Source organism: Panthera tigris, chromosome B3, assembly GCF_018350195.1.
Source record: "Panthera tigris isolate Pti1 chromosome B3, P.tigris_Pti1_mat1.1, whole genome shotgun sequence".
NCBI lineage: Eukaryota > Metazoa > Chordata > Mammalia > Carnivora > Felidae > Panthera > Panthera tigris.
The window spans coordinates 101,031,874-101,048,866 of record NC_056665.1 but is presented as its reverse complement, the minus strand read 5'-3'; the positions used below and the strand labels follow the sequence as shown (position 1 = coordinate 101,048,866).

The 16,993-nt window shown below is 36.9% G+C and overlaps 1 long non-coding RNA gene across 2 annotated transcripts in view; it reads left to right on the top strand.

Annotated features, from left to right (window-relative positions):
• Positions 1–16,993, top strand: part of LOC122239607 — a 158,094-nt gene that overhangs the window by 129,093 nt on the left and 12,008 nt on the right. For both annotated transcript variants that reach the window (XR_006218857.1, XR_006218856.1), the window contains exons 4-5: positions 309–379; positions 13,270–13,404. This is a non-coding gene — a long non-coding RNA (uncharacterized LOC122239607). The remainder of the gene's footprint in view (positions 1–308; positions 380–13,269; positions 13,405–16,993) is intronic.

Sequence of the window (16,993 nt, the reverse complement as noted above, 5' to 3'; positions counted from 1 at the left end):
ACAGTCTGAACACCTCTTCAGGATCGTTGAAGGCCTGAAGGCCTCTTCAGGTCTGATTGATGAGATTAAGCATGTCAAATACACGAACAGCTTGCAGCAAAGGTGACCTCCAGATGCAGCAAGGACACTGGGTCACCAAGCCTCAGAAGCAAAGACTGAAAAAAGACCTCTCCCTGCTCTGCCTCTCAAGGAAAGGCAGCTCTTGAATGGGAGAAAAACAATTAGAAAATGCAGTATCTTAATCCAAGGAAAGCCAAATAGAGGAAACAGATGTCTCTTACCGAATTCTGTATTTTCTGTTCTTCCAGGTGAAAAAGAAAGCCTTGTGGGGACTTGCAAGCCTTTTGTGTCCTAAGTTATTGTCTTCCAAACTGCAGAGGTGAGTTTTAGACACAGTGGTCAATAGAGTCGCCCCAGAAGCTTCTAACTGCTGCAAACCTCGGCCTAGAGTTTTTTTTTTTTTCTTTTAAGAAGTTGCTTTTTTATTTTTAAAGAAATTTATTTATTTAAAAAAAAATTTTTTTTAACATTTATTCATCTTTGAGAGACAGAGACAGAGCATGAGTGAGGGAGGAGCAGAGAGAGAGGGAGACACAGAATCTGAAGCAGGCTCCAGGCTCTGAGCTGTCAGCACAGAGCCCGATGCAGGACCCGAACTCACTGACTGAGAGATCATGACCTGAGCTGAAGTCGGACGCTTAACCGACTGAGCCACCCAGGTGCCCCTATTTTTAAAGAAATTTAAATAAGAAGTTAGAAAATTTACAAAACCAGAAAATTTTTTCTTTGAATGGTGTCAAAGAACTCATCATAATATTTACTCTGCTTGGAATTTTGCTAACTAGTCAGGCTACAGAAATGAAATTCCACTTTTTAACATTTATTTTAAAGGGTAAATATCATAAGAGCATAATAAGAAAAGTAGTCGCTGTAGTATTTATTACAATAGCAAAACACTGGCAACAATCTGAACAACCATCACTATGGGATTAAAAGGAATCTTAACCAAAATTAAGTAGAAAAATTAAACTACTAAAGATAAGAATGGAAACCAATGATATAGTTCTGTTGTATCCACACAGAAAAAGTTACACTAAAAAAAAAGCATTCTATGAAAATTTGTCCAATTTTCTTCCAATTTTCAATTGGATGAAATGGTATAGGTAAGAAACTCCAAAATATGTGCTTTCAGAAAGCAGTTTTCCTGGGGGAAGGAGTTAATCATGAAATACTTTATTTCTTTCTTGTTTAAACACCTTCTGGGTAAAGAAATTCTATGCTATAACAAGACCAGCTGGTGCTCCCATATGAGAGATTGTTTCTCTACTATTTGTAAGACTGACCAATCTAAATCATTAAATCAGGGAGTGTCCCAGCTGTACATAATCATTCTGTATGGATGGGGTTCTGGTGGACTGAAATATCTGGAGTATCTACTAGGACACCTAGCTGGTGATTGTATTTTATGGGATACTTCATTCAAGACATTGAAAGCAACAGTCATTGGTTTAGAAACAAAAGAACCAATACATAGGTTTACTTAGAGGTATCTTAGGCCATATGTCAGTTGTTAAAATACACATAATCCCAATGAGGCTTTCTAAAATCATTGGTAGTCCACAAATAACAATTAATAAACTAGTCAAATCTTGACTACCTGGAGAGGTGAAGTCTCACTTTAGATTCTGATCCCTTTGGCTTATTTTCTTTCTATCCCCAGCATTTGCTGTTTGTTTCTTAAGACTTTATCCTTGGTTCTCATCTTTTGGCTACAGGATTTCTCACATTCTTTCTGTGCTTTCTCAAGATCCAACTGTAACAGAGAAAGGACTTTGCACTCTCATCTGTAGAAAAGTTAAATGCTGCTGCCCCATCATTTCACTACTAGAGTAGAGATTTCACTACTCTCTTTTGACCTCTGTAATTTGTGCATCACTTTATTCTGTTTGAATGTGGCTACTCTTCATTCATTTGTTTATTCATCAAATATTTATGGAGTGCCTACTTTGTACCACACCCTATTGTACTACAAATAGTAAGATTAGGCTTGTACTCTTGGGACCTAAAACAAGTGTCATAAGTTATAGAGCTTAGAAAATTATTCAGGATATATTTTCTAAAAACAACAGAATTAAATTATAAATCAATAGCAAAAAACTGTCTAAAAATTCTCAAGTTCTTGGATTAGACAATATACTTCTAAATAATTTATGAATCAAAACAAATAAATCACAGTGGAAATTAGAAGATGTTTTAAACTGAATGGTAATGAAGATATTTCAAATTAAAAGGAAACAGTTAAAGCAGCGCACAGAGGGAAATTTATACTTTTAAGTGTTTATATTAGAAAAGGTTTAAAGTCAAGAATCCACACTTCCACCCTAAGATAACAGAAAAAAGAAGAGGAATCTTAACCAAAATTAAGTAGAAAAATGAAATCAGTGATATAGAAAATGGACAGACAATAGAAGAAGTAACAAAGTAAAAAATTTGTTCTTTGAAAAGATTAGTAAGATTGATAAAATATGGTTAGGGCAATGGGGAAAAAGAAAGAAAACACAAGCCCCTGTTGTATGAGTGAAAGAGAGTTCATCATTACAGATCCTAGAAGTATTAAAAGAATAGTAGGGGCACCTGAGTGGCTCAGTTGCCTAAACTTCCAACTCTTGATTTTGGCACAGGTCATGATCTCATGGTCGTGAGAGGGAGCCCAGAGTCGGCTCTGTGCTGGGTGTGGAGCCTGCTTCAGATTCTCTATTTTCCTCTCCCTCTGTCCCTCCCCTGCTCATGTTCTCTTCTCTCTCCCCGCCCCCCCAAAAAGAGAGAGAGAGAGAGAGATAAAAGGATAGTAAAGGACTATTATGAACAGTTTTTTGCAAATAACTTCAAGAACATGAATGAACAGTAAATCAAAAGTAATACTCACTCTTGGAGATATTGCAAAGATTATTTGACTTCATTACAAACTTGAAAGATGCAGGAGTGGTGACTTCTTCTATCCCATGACCTGTGAAGACAACAAATCTTTTTGGAGAATGTTATTGGATTCTTGAAAAATTAATTAGGAAGTCCAGTCAGTTGCTGTCCTAGATGTGGGCTCTATCTAGTTTGCTATCAACTGCCTATCATGAATTGGGTGTTATCTATCAAGCCATAAGATTAAGTGTGCCTAGCAGCACTTCTTCAGTAGGGTAAGTGGGACCTGTGAGACTGAGCTCTAGCAGGTGTAAAGGTAACAGTAAGCTGTGTGAGCATATGGTGCCCATTCTGAGTGTTCCAACCCTTGATGCATAACCATATCTCCTTCAACCCACTGATGTAGCCTTATGGGTAGGAAGAGCACCCTAAGGCCATTTAAATAAGGAAACAAAACATGAAACCTGATTTATGGATGATGATTCTGCACTATATGCAGACTTCTGTACTTATTAATCTCAATTGTGTATGAAGATAATGATGAATTGACAATGATGACAACTGACAAGGATGAAGAGAAATTCTCCCTGTGGGCAGAATTGTAAGTGGTACATCTTTTTGTTCACATTTCCTGGAAACAGAGATGTCCTGTGTTCTGAGTCTAAACTGATAGTCAGGGGCTAATGATTGTGTAGGCAGAGACTAGAAAAAAATAATATTGGAGGATTGACAATATGAAGGTCTAGGGGCAGGGTAAGTGGATGGAAACTTTTGACATACCAAGGGCAGGTGTTTGGAGTGGTCTACCCCAGGTGCAAGCAATTTTTAGAACATAAATCAACAAAAGATTTTTTGAGGGAGGAGTATTGTATCACTGACATTGTTTAGGATTGCCAGCACATGCTGCTAATAAAAAGAAGACTAATTTATAGTTGGCTTTATTATTATTTTTAAATTCTCTGCAAACAATGCACCCTTTTATCACCTGCACCTGGTGAGCCACTCCCATTGCCCTGACTTTGACCCAGAGTATGACAATATTTGTGAATAGTTATGAATGCTGACCAAGGACTGAGGACTTTCTCAATAATCAGATGGCCAAAGGATGGACCAGATGACCTGCTCCATGGATGTCAATCAGCAGCCACTTTCCTTGGTCGCTCCAGTGATTACTCAATGAGTTCATGGAAAGTATGGTGGTAGGGATGGAAGTTATGTATGGGATCTGGCCCCTACCACTGAAGAGTACCCAGTGCACCAATAGCAGATGTCAACCCTGAGCCCTGCTATGTCACCATATCAGTATCACTAGCCAGCCACCTGGTGGCAGAATAATGATATTGGACTCCTATTATTGGTGGGGGCAGGAATGTATCATCATTGGAATAGATAGTCTTAAATGAAATAGTCTTGCTTAAAGCAGTCAACTTACAAAAGTGAGAAAGATATAAATGAATGAGTGAGTGAGTGAATGAATGAATTAAATTTAAGAACAGCATAATAGAGATGAAAGTATAAATACTTTTAAACTGTAAAAACCGCAAAAAGATTTCAGTAATAAAATCAGGAGGACACAAAATGAAAAGACTTATGAAATAGACAAAAACTTTTGCTATTCCATTTATAAGTTTAACAGAGAGAGAACACCAAATATATTTGGAGTGAGAAAGGCAACAAAATGGCAGAAAGTAAAGAATTATTTGGAAATTCTATCTACACAAAAAATATATAAATGAACTTGAAATTTTGATGGGATGTATCATTTTCTAGGTAATTATAAAATTGACTGAAGGAGGTGGAGTATCTGAAATGGGCTAATAAAAGAATAAAATGGTTTTTAGTGAAAATCACAAAAGGTAGAAAAAGTGTGGAAGACAAAGATAAGAATAAAAAAACAAGGGCAACACATTGAAAATAGCAACAAATATGGTATATATTAACCCGACTATATCAATAATCACTTTAAATGTCAATGGTCTAAATACATCAATTAAGACAGAGACTGGGGCTCCTGGCTGGCTCAGTCAGTGGAGTGTGAGACTCTTGATCTCAGAGTTCAAGCTCTATGTTGGGTGTAGAGATTACCTAAAAATAACCTCTTGTAAAAAAAGACAGATTGTCAAAGTAGATTAAAAAAAAAAAACACAACCCCAGTATATGTTGTCTATAATAAACCCACTTTTTTTTTAATGTTTATTTATTTATTTGGGGAAGGAGGAAGAGGCAGAGAGAGAGGAGAGAGAGAATCCCAAGCAGGCTCCCCGCTACCAGCACAGAGCCCGACGTGGGGCTCTATCTCACAAACCATGAGATCATGACCTGAGCCGAAATCAAGGGTCAGACACTGAACCAACTGAACCACCCAGGCACCCCTACACCCACTTTAAATATAAAGACATGTGTCTATTAAAAATAAAGTAATGGAGAAAGATATAATCAGAAAATAGGAGTAACTATATTAATTTTGGACAGGGCAGACTTCAGAGCCAGGAAAATTATCAGGGATAAAGAGAAGCATTATATAATAATAAAGAGGTCAATACTCCAATAATACACAACCACCTTTAACGTGTATGTGCCTAAAAGTACAGCATCAAAATACATGAGGCAAAAATTGATAGAAATGCAAGGAGAAGTAGATGAATCCACTCTTATAGTTGGAAACTTTAACACTTTTCTATCAGAAGTGGACAGATCTAGAGAGCAGAAAATCAGTAAGGACAGAGTTGAACTCAACAGCACCATCAATCAACTGGATATAATTGACACCTATAGACTACTTCATCCAATGACATCAGATTAAACATTCTTTTCGAGCTCATATGGAACACTCACCATAGAGACCACAGTTTGGGGCCAAAAATAACAACTTAACAAGTATGAAGAATAGAAATCACATGATGTCTACTCTTAGACTCTATGAAATTAAACTAGAAATCAATAATAGAAATATAGCTGAAAAATGTAAAATATTTGGAGATTAAACAGCACACTTCCAAGTAACACATGAGTCGAAGAGTAAATCCCAAGGAAAATATAAAAATATTTTTAACAGGGGTGCCTGGGTGGCTCAGTCAGTTAAGCGTCTGACTGTGGCTCAGGTCATGATCTCACAGCTTGTGAGTTTGAGCCCCGCATCGGGCTCTGTGCTGACAGCTCGGAGACTGGAGCCTGCTTCGGATTCTGTGTCTCCCTCTCTCTCTCTCTGCCCCTCCCCTGCTCTCTCTCTCTCTCTCTCTCTCTCTCTCTGTGTCTCAAAAAATAAACATTAAAAAAAATTAAAAATAATATTTTTAACAGAATTAAAATGAAAATACAACTTATCAAAATTTGTGGAAGATAGTGAAAACAGTGCTTACAGGGAAATTTACAGCATTGGATGCATATATTAGAAACCAGAAAGATCTACAATTAAAAATTTAAGTTTCCACCTTAGGCAACTAGAAAAAAAGAAGAGCAAATTAAATCTGAAGTAGGCAAAAGGGAAAAAAAGCATAAAAATTTGAGCACAAATCAATGAAATTAAAAAGAAGTCAGAGAAAATCAACAAAATCAAAAGCTGGTTCATTTGGAAAGACCAATAAAATAAATAAACCTCTAGCCAGTTAACTAAGAAGAAAAGGGAGAAAACATAAGTTACTAATATCAGAAATGAAAGACAGGACATCATTATAGATACCATGGACATTAAAAGGATAATAAAGGAATATGATGAACAACTCTATGCCCATAAACTTAATAACCTAGATGAAATGGACTCATTCCTTGAAAGACACAATCTGCTAAACTCACTCAAGAAGAAATATATAATCTGGATAATTCTGTATATATTAAAGAAATTGAATCAATAATTAATAACCTTCTGAAAGAGAAAGTACCCAGCCCAGCCTAGATGAGTTCACTGGTGAATTCTACCATTTACGGATGAAATTATAACAATTCTCTGCAATTTCTTCCAAAAAATAGTAGCAAGAGGGAATATTTCCTAACTCATTCTATGAGGCTGGCATTGCCCTGATACCAAAACCAGATGAAGACATTACAAGAAAATTGCGGAGCAGTGTCTTTTCTGAACACAAATACAAAAATCCTCAACAAAATATTAGCATATCAAGTCCAAGAATGTGTAAAATTAAATATACATCACAATGAAGTGGGATTTCAGGTATGCAAGGTTGGTTCAACAATCAAAAATCAATTAATGTAATCTATCACATCAACAGACTAAAAGAAAAATCATATGATCATATCAAGAGATGCAGAAGCATTTCACAAAATCCAACACCCACCCATGATAAAAACTCTCAGCAAAGTAGGAATAGATGGGAACTTGTTCAACTTAATGAGGAATGTCTACCAAAAAAACAAACAGAACAAAACGACAACAAAAAACTACAGCTAACATCATACTTAATGGTACAAAATTCAAAGCTTTCCCATTAAGATCAGGAAGAAGGCAAGGATGTGCCCTCCTTTCACTGCTTTTCAACATTGTACTGGAATTCCTAGCTGATGCAATAACATAGGGAAAGGAAATAAAAGGTATACAGATAGGGAAGGAAACTGTAAACTGTTTTTGTTTGCAGATGACATGATCTTCTATATAGAAAATTCAAAAGAACCTACCTAAAAACTCCTAGAACTAATAAGGGATTATAGAAGACTTGTAGGGTACAGGTTAATATATAAAAGTCAATCACTTTCCTATCTACTAACAATGAATAAGTGGAATTTGGAATTAAAAATGTATTATCATATTAGCCCCCCCCAAAACAAAATACTCAGATATAAATCTTACCACATCTTACAAGATGTACTTGCACAAAACTTTTTTGAAGAAAACTACATAACTCTGAATAAAGAGATCAAAAAACTAAATAAATGGGGAGAAATTTCATATTCATGAATAAGAAGACTCAATATTGTTAGATGTCAGTTTTTCCTTATTTGATCTATGTAGATTAATGCAATCCCAACTGAAATCTCAGCATGTTATTTTGTGGATATCAACAAACTGATCTGAAAGTTTATGTGGAGAGAGAGGCAAAAAACTCAGAATAGCCAACCAAATATTAAAGAAGAACCAAGAGGACTAATATTACCTGACTTCAAAACTTAATATAAATCTATAGTAATCAAGACAGTGTGGTATTGGTGAAAGAACTGAAAAATAGACCAATGGAACTGAAGAAAGAGACCAGAATAGGTCCACATAAATGTAGTCAGCTGATCTTTGACAAAGGAGTGAAGGCAATACAGTGGAGCAGAGAGTCTTTTCCACAGATAGTGCTGGATGTCCACAAGCAATAAAAAAGGAATGTAGACACAGACCTCATACCCTTCATGAGAGTCAACTCAAAATGGATTATGGACCCAAATGTAAAACACAAAACTGTAAAACTCCTAGAAGATAATCTTGGAGAAAATCTAGATAACTTCCGGCATGGCAAAGACCTTTTAGATAAAAGACCAAGGAAATCATCTGTGAAGAAATAATTAAAAAGTTGACTTTGCTGAAATTAAAAACCTATGCCCTGAGAAATACAGTGTCAACAGAATGAGAAGACAAGCCACACAGGCTAGGAGAAAATATTTGCTAAAGACACATCTGAAAAAGGATCATTATCCAAAATATATAAAGAACTCATAAAACTCAGCAATGAGAAAATAAGCAATTCGATTTAAAAAATGAGTCAAAGACCTAAACAGAGCACACCAAAGAAGACATACAGATGGCAAATAGGCATATGAAAAAATGTTTCACATCATGTGTCATTAGGGAATTGCAAATTGAGACAATAATGAGATACCACATACATAGTTAGAATGTCCAAAATCCAAAGCACAGTCAACACCAAATGCTGATGAGAATGTGGAGCAATGGGAACTCTCATTTATTGCTGATGGGGTTGCAAAATCGTATAGCTACTTTGGAAGACAGTTTGTCAATTTCTTATAAAACTAAACATACTCTTAGCATATGAGCCAGCAGTTGTGCTCCTTGGTATTTACCCAAGTGAATTGAAAACTTATGTCCACATAAAAACCTGTACATGGATGTTTATAGCAGCTTTTTTCATAATTGCCAAAACTTGGAAGCAGCCAGGATGTCCTTCAGTGGGTGAATGGACAAACTGTCGCATTCCCAGACACTAGAATATTACTCAACACTAAAAAAGAAAGAAGCCAATCTGAAAAAGGCTATATACTGTATGATTCCAAGTGTATGATATTCTGGAAAAGACAAAATTAAAGAGACAACGAAAAGATCCATTGGTTGCTAGGGGCTGGTGGGGGAAGTGGAAAAGGATGAATAGATGGAGCACAGAGGATTTTGAGGGCAGTGAACATATTCTGTATCATCCCATAATGATAGATACATGTCATTATACATTTGTTCAAACCCATAGAATATACAACGTCAAGAGTGAACCCTAATGTAAACTATGGATTTTGAGTGGGGATAACATGTCAATGGAAGTTCATGAATTACAACAAATGTACCAATGTGGTATGGTATGTTGATAGTGGGGAAGGTTATGCATGTGTTAGGACAGGAGGTATATGGGAACTCTCTATACCTTCCACTCAACCTCTATACCTTCCAGTCAAAATAAAACTGCTCTAAAAACTAAAGTTTATTAGACGTGGTAAAAGAAACAAAAATAATATATGATAAAATTATAGATCAATTTCACTTACAAATACAAGTATAAAAATCTTTCTAAAAATTCTACCAAATAAAATCCAATAATATACCATGACAATTGGGATTTATCATAGTAAAGCCAGAAAGTTTTGCTGTTAGGAAATGTATTAATGTAATTCCCTGTTATCAGATTAAATGTAAGTAAAAAGAAACCTCATGATCTTTTCAAAAGAAGCTGAAAAAAATGTTAGACAACATTCAATACCCATCTATGATAAAAAAAAATCTTTAAGCTAAGGATAGGAAGAAATATCTTTGATAAAGTATGAGTATAACTGACAACAAAGCTTCATACTTAATGGTGAAATATTACCATGACAGAACAAAACGTAGTTACCATCTGCATTCATGTTTGCTGATATTTAAACAAGAAAACAGAATAAAAAGTATAAATACAGGGAAAGAAGCAACAAAACTAACATTATTTCCAGTGAAATAATCATCTAACTTAAAGTTTAAGAAAATAGCATGAATTTTGTGATGTCCATGCATTACTAACTTTTTTGCACAGAAAAACCAACTGGTGTATTTAAAAATGAGTATTCAATTTATTAGGGTAAGTAACTTTAAAATTTAGTTCTAACTTTTGAGTTCAATTTATAGATCATGTTTTTCTTTTTGTAAGCACCTTCACTTTTTAAAAAAATAACCATTGAGTAACTTAAGTTTTATAGATTAAATTCTTTAAAACATAGTTCTATTTACACCTTATACTCTCTTAAAGGAAATAAAATGCACTTATAACTTTGATAAATTTAATTTTCTCCGAAACCTGAAACATGCCTATCTTAATAAGCAAAACCTTCCTAAATATGTATACAACTTTTATGAATCTAATAAATTAAACCTGCAAGTGTAGCTTGCATAATAGCTAATGTTATATAGCATTCAATACTGTTGGTAGATTTTGTCAAATTCTCTTTCATATTTCAAAATAAATCTCTAAATTTAAAGTCCATTATTCAGGCACACATTTCAAATTGAAATCACAAGGCTAATCTGTCAGAAACCTAATGCCAGTTCAAAATCCAAATTTACCCAAATTATCCTAAATATAACACAAAAGTGTCAGTAATTTGAGTTTGATTATCTTTAGAATATATTAAATTCTAAACTTCCATGAGATTGGAAACACACTACCCCAAGGGGTCAGTTTTACCACTGCTAGCGAACTGGGTTTTATCATCTCACGTAAGCATAGGTTAAGAGAAAGGAACCTGGGATCTATAGATTTAGCATGATTCTCCCCTCATTACCAATAGACACCTTTAGCTCCTTTAATTGTTGCTATGACAACACGGACTCTAAGCATAAACCCTTCAAATACGATTCATTTCTCTTGGGTTCAAGTTACAAAATACTCAATTCTTCCATCTGATTTAAGTCCACAACCTCCTATTGAGGTTGCTGATAACTCTGTTCACCTAAACTCTTTACTGCCTGATTGAATTCTATATTCTTTACATGCTCTTTCTCTCTGGTTGGATGTAAAATCTTACAGATATTTAAAGGACACATGAATATATTTCACACCTTTGGCTCCGAGGTCAAAATGTCAGTCATACTAACAAGAATTTCCAGAGAGGAGCAAAGAGAATTAGCTAAAGGAGTTTTTAATAAAATGGCTGGATATATGAGACATTTGTAGTATCTATACATCAGCAATTAGGAAATATAATAGCAAAAGGAACAAAAACTAAAAAACACCAGGAATAAATCTATCAAGAAATATGTAAAACCTACATAAATAATACTTTAAAACTTTATTCACAGACATGAAAGAAGACCTTAGAAAATGAAGATGGAAATTATGTTTCTGGATGAGAGAAAGTTTAACACTGTAAAACTGTCATATCGGTCACAAATTAATAAATTCAAATTTTTATGAAATTTGAAAAGTAATTTTCAAACATATCAGATTTTAAAAAACGAATGAGGAAAATTGAGGTGGAACTTGACTTATGCAATATCGAATTATTCTATAAAGCTATAGTAATTAAAGTATTGTTAGCTCCTATATAAAGAGAATTTTTGAACAGAATAGAAAATCTCCAAACAGATGAAGAAATGAATTAGAATTTAGTTTATAATAAAAATGGTATTTTTAATCAAAGAAGAAAGAATGAACTGTCAATAAATGGTGTTGGCACAGTTTGGAAAAATAAATATAGATACCTACTTCATACTACAATAATTCCAAATGGATTAAAAACTTCAAGTTGCAAAAATAAAATTGCAAGAGTATTAGAAGGAAAGATGGAGATATATTTTAGCTGGGTTAAGGTCTCCCTAAGCAAAACACAAAATCTAGAATCCATGAAGGAAAAAATACTACCTTTTTTCCCCCCATAAAAATATAGTTTTCCTCAAAGACACCATTTAAAAAGTTAAAACACAAATAATAGACTGAGGTAAAAAATATTTGTCAAACATAATTAACAATGTTCACAAAATAAAAACATACTACCTCACAAATACAAAAAAAAAAATACGAACAACCCAATTAAAAATGGGGAAAGAATATGAATAGGTCATTAACAGCAGAAAAGTACAAATGGTCCACAAACATAAAAAGATGTTGAGCCTTGGTCCTTATGAAGGAAATGCAAATAAAAACAGCACTGTGATGTCATTTTTTTACTCAGTGGATTGGAAAAAACTTGTAACTTGATAATATCCAGCATCAGCAAGTATATGGAGGGAAGTAAATGTCATCAGTCATGGAGAAATGTAAATTAATATCTTTCTGGCAATATCTGTCTACATTTAAATGGATCTTTGACCCAACAAATTCATTTCTAGGATTCTGTGTTGAAAAAAAATATTTGTGCCTGCAACAGAGATGTTAGAAAAAATTCCTCTGTATCACTTTGATAACAATTTAAACACACCTTAATGCCCATCAGTAGAAATGTGGTTGGACAAATTATGAGGTATTATGAGTATTATGTGCACCCATTAAAAAGTGAAACATGTTGTTCAGTCAAAACAAATAGTATTGAATAACACATATATTGTGAATCTGTTATAAAAGCAAAAAAAAAAACCCCACCAAAATATATATGGTTACATGTCCCTATATTTTTGCCAATGCATGGAAAAAGGACTAGAAATTTACAGACCAAATTGCTGACTTTGTGTCATCTTTTGGTAAGGGAGTTAGAATATTGGAGAAGAGGGTTGTGTTTATAGCTATCTGGTTCCTGTAATTCAAAAGCTTTTCAGCTATCATAGCTTTTGGCTAAATCCTCAACAAAATAACCACCTCGTGTCTCTAGGATTTTCTCGTGGATTTATCTCAGCTCCATTAGCAGATGCTACAAACAAGAGGGGTCTGAAAGGGCACGAGCGTTCAGAATTGTGTCCCCACATGGGCAGGTTAGCTTTGGGAATTGTTGGGTTTGGGCTTATTTATTCAGATACTCGTCGTTCTGTAAATAGTATGTTAATCAAGCTCGACTCCTGGATGGTAAACACTTATTTAGCAGAGCTGGGCTGGTCCTATTACCTCACTGATCACTCCAGGCAAAAAATATCCTGCAGTTACTTGTGTCATAATCATGGCTGCAATTCAGTCATTAGTCTAGTCCTATGAAGTATCAAACTCTGCATTTGTGTAATGTTAAATCACCTCTCTTCTCCAGGTTGAATCCGGCTTCAGGTTGACCCTTCAGAGTGAAGAGAGATGCTGTTCCTTTCTTCGTTACCTGCCTAGCACTTCTTCTCTCCCCACTTCCTATGCAGGGGCCCCAGCCGGGAGCAGGACGATAGGGGACTTGGTGAGTTCTTATTTGGCTGCTGCTGTCATCAGCTGACTTGGCTGTCTCTGGACCTGATAAGTTCTTCTGTGGGCTCCTCAGAGGCTCCCCTGCAAGGCTTCTTCAAGTTCAATTCCTTTGATGTGGGCAGTGCCCCTTCTTTGGCTGGTCACTCTGCAGCTTCACTGGTTGCTTGGCTTCTGCAACTTTCCACTTTCTTCTGACCTCTGGCGGGAGCTTATTTAGGCAGGGCGGGGCCCCATTTTTAATGACACCAGGACAACATTCTTCTGTGGGTTTCACACATTTGTGGGGCTCTCACAGCACTGGCTTGCCGTTAGTATTTCGCTGCACTGTTAGCCAGCCTCTTGCTTTTTCTATCTCACGACCTCGAAAAACACACATAGGCTCTCCAGATGCTCCCTTTGGAGCCCTCTCACCAGAACTGGGATCAGGGGCAGGTAGTCCTCTATCTCTCCCCTGGTGGCAGGAGAGCTAAGCAGTGGGAGCTGCAGTCAGGAGTGGCCCCAGGAAATCTTCTTCTCCAAAGACCCTCTTTATTTATTTTATTTTATTTTTTTAAGTTTATTTAGTTTGAGAGAGAGAGAGAGCACACATGAGCGGGGGAGGAGCAGAGAGAGAGAATGAGACAGAATCCCAAACAGGTCCATATCATCAGCATAGAGCCTGGTGCAGGGCTCAAACCCACAAATTGTAAGATCATGACCTGAGTCGAGATCAAGGGACAGATGCTTAACCAACGATCACCCAAGTTCCCCTCCAAAGCCTCACTTTAGGCACTTTCAAGTGATGGATCCTGAATCCCAGTGAGTCAGACCCTCATGGAGGCCTTGTCTCTGCCCTTTTAAATCCCCATTATCGGTGAACATATCCAGTGTTGAGATATTAGTTGTTAAGTCTCTTTAAGTGTTTACATCTTGGTGTGCACTTTCTGCTAAGATTTCCTTTCTGTTCCATGTTGTTGCCTCAGTAGAAAATTTCAAAGTAACATCCTATTTCCATTTATTTGTTTGTCTGTTGTTGCAAACAATTATCGAGCACCTTTGATAATGTCAACCATAGCTACAGTGATGAATCATTTGAGAGCTTTAACTTGAAACCATAGTTTATCTTCAATCTGTGTTTAGGGACCCAAGTTCAGAAATGTCATTGGTTCTCCTTCCCCCCACTGTTGCTTTGTCTGGTTTTCTTGGAGCAGTAGCTCTTGTACCACAAAATATATTTGGTTTAACTCTGATCATAACATTTACTTCTGGACAAAGAAAGAAATGAAGAAAGAGCATCTTCTTTGTAGCATACAGTGAGCTTGGGAATCATGGGTAAAAATGATAGTAACTGAGCAGCAACATCTATGGAATAGAGTTTTGGAGTGAGAAATACATGGATTTGAATCCTGGTTTCACTATTGTGCAAGTGTCTTTATCTTTCTGAGTTTTATCGCTAGTGTGGTGTGATGGTTAATTTTATGTATCAATTCGACTAGGCCACAGGGTGCCCAACATTTGGTCAGATATTACTCTGGATGTTCCTGCATGAGATTAACATTTGAGTCCATAGACCCGGTAAAGCAGATGTCCGTCTTTTCCACATGTTAATAACAGCAACATTAACCGCTACCCACCCTGCCTCAGTCACTATGCCAGACACTGAGGGTGATGAACATTGACAAGCCCCCTTCCCTTGTGACCCATTCAGGGTGGTGGGGTGAGGGGCACAGAGAAAAACAAAACGCAGCCAACATCAAGAGAGTAAATATCTGAATGGAAAACTAACAAACTGCAGATGTGCTGGGAAAGAAATAAAAAGGTGATGAGAGAGAATGATGGGGCGTGGAGGGGATTTTAATACGCAGTAAGGAAGGACACAAAAGGGAGGTAACATTTAACCTGAAACTGTGAGGATGGGAAGGAGCCATCTGCCCACAGGGTAAAGAAGAAAAAATTCCAGACAGAAGAACACAGTCCCCCAGGCAGAAAGGAATTGGCCCATTCAGGGACAGTGAGAGAAAACCCGTGAGGGACACAGCAGGGGAGGGAGAGAGGGCCACCAATGAGGTAATAGAGAGATGGATAGGAGTCAAGTTGTGCAGGGCCTTAGAAACCATAGTACAGAGTTTGGATTTTTTTTCTAGGTGTAAAGGGAAACCATTAAACGGATCTTAGGATGGAGAGTAACATGAGACAAGTTCCATTTTAAGAAGATCTGGCTTTCTTGCTGCAACAGAGAGAATGGGTTAAAGGGGGCCAGAGTGGAAGCAGGTAGAAAAGGTTGCGTTGGTCTTACTTCAACAAGCAAGAGTTGATGGTGGTCCCAGTTACGGTGGTGGTGTGGTGATGGAACTGTGGAAAAAGTAGCACATTTATGGTATAACTCAGAGATAGAATTAATAGTATTTGCTAATGGATTAGATGTGGGATGAAGAAGCTGGGAGAAAGGAAGGATCTTCTTGACTTCCAGGTTAGCAAATGAGTGGATGATAATGCCATTGTCTCAGGGGAGCAATTCTGAGGACATGGTAGGGGGGCACAGAGTTGAGGAGGAATTAGCGAGGGAATAGGAGTCTGTGTTGGGTGTATTAAGTTTGATGTTTCTGTAGAGATGTAAATAAGGCTATTAAATCTGTTAGCCTGAGCCAATGGTTCTCAAACTTCAGGGAGCATCAGAGACACCTGCAGGGCTTGATGAACCAGATTGTTGGACCCACCCCCAGAGTTTCTGGTTAAGAAGGTTTGGGTGGGGCCTGTGAATTTGCATTTCTAACAAGTTCCCAGGTGACGCTGATGCCACTGGTCCAGGGTTCCCACTTGAAGAATCACTGGTCTAGACAGAGGATAATTCTAGGAGTCTGGAAGTCATCAGCATGAAGATAACATTTAAATCCATGGGACTAGATGAGATTGCCTAATGAGGCTGTGCAGAGAAATAAGAGAAGGAGGCCCTGGATTAAGTTTTGAGGAGGATTAGAGAAGAAAGATCAGAGTAAAGGCAGGATCAGAGAAGAAGAAGGAAAACCAAGAGAGCATGGAGTTTCAGAGGCCAGAGGGGTTGAAGGTTTCAGGTCCAGATTGCCTGAACATGACAAACCCTGTGAGAAACAGAATAAGAAGAGCACAGTGAAATGTCCATCAATTTATCAGTAGTAGAACTACTGTCAAGGGCAAGTACTTTACAAATATCATCTCACTGTATCCTTCACCAATCCCATCAAAGGAGTACAGTTAGTTGATTTTTATAGTTAAAGGAAGTGAGGCTCCGAGATTATGTAGTTTGTTAGGGGCACAAAGGGTCTAAAACCCAGATTTCGTCTGCTAGCATCCTAGGGAATGCAATGCTTGCTGCATCCTCTACTTGCTGCTAAAATCTACAAGGCAGGCCAACCTTGGCAAAACGTTCAAGGAGGCATTCTGCTCACTCCTCCCCAAGGCACTCACTACCCTCTGGCTGCTCCCAGACAATTGCAACAGCAAGTTCACCTGCTTCCCTGGTCAACTCCCTGTGCTTTCCATACTCAGAACCAAACTGGACTTCATTCCTTGGCAATGGCATAAACCTGTCTATGACCAAATGATAACGGATAAAAGTGGGTGCT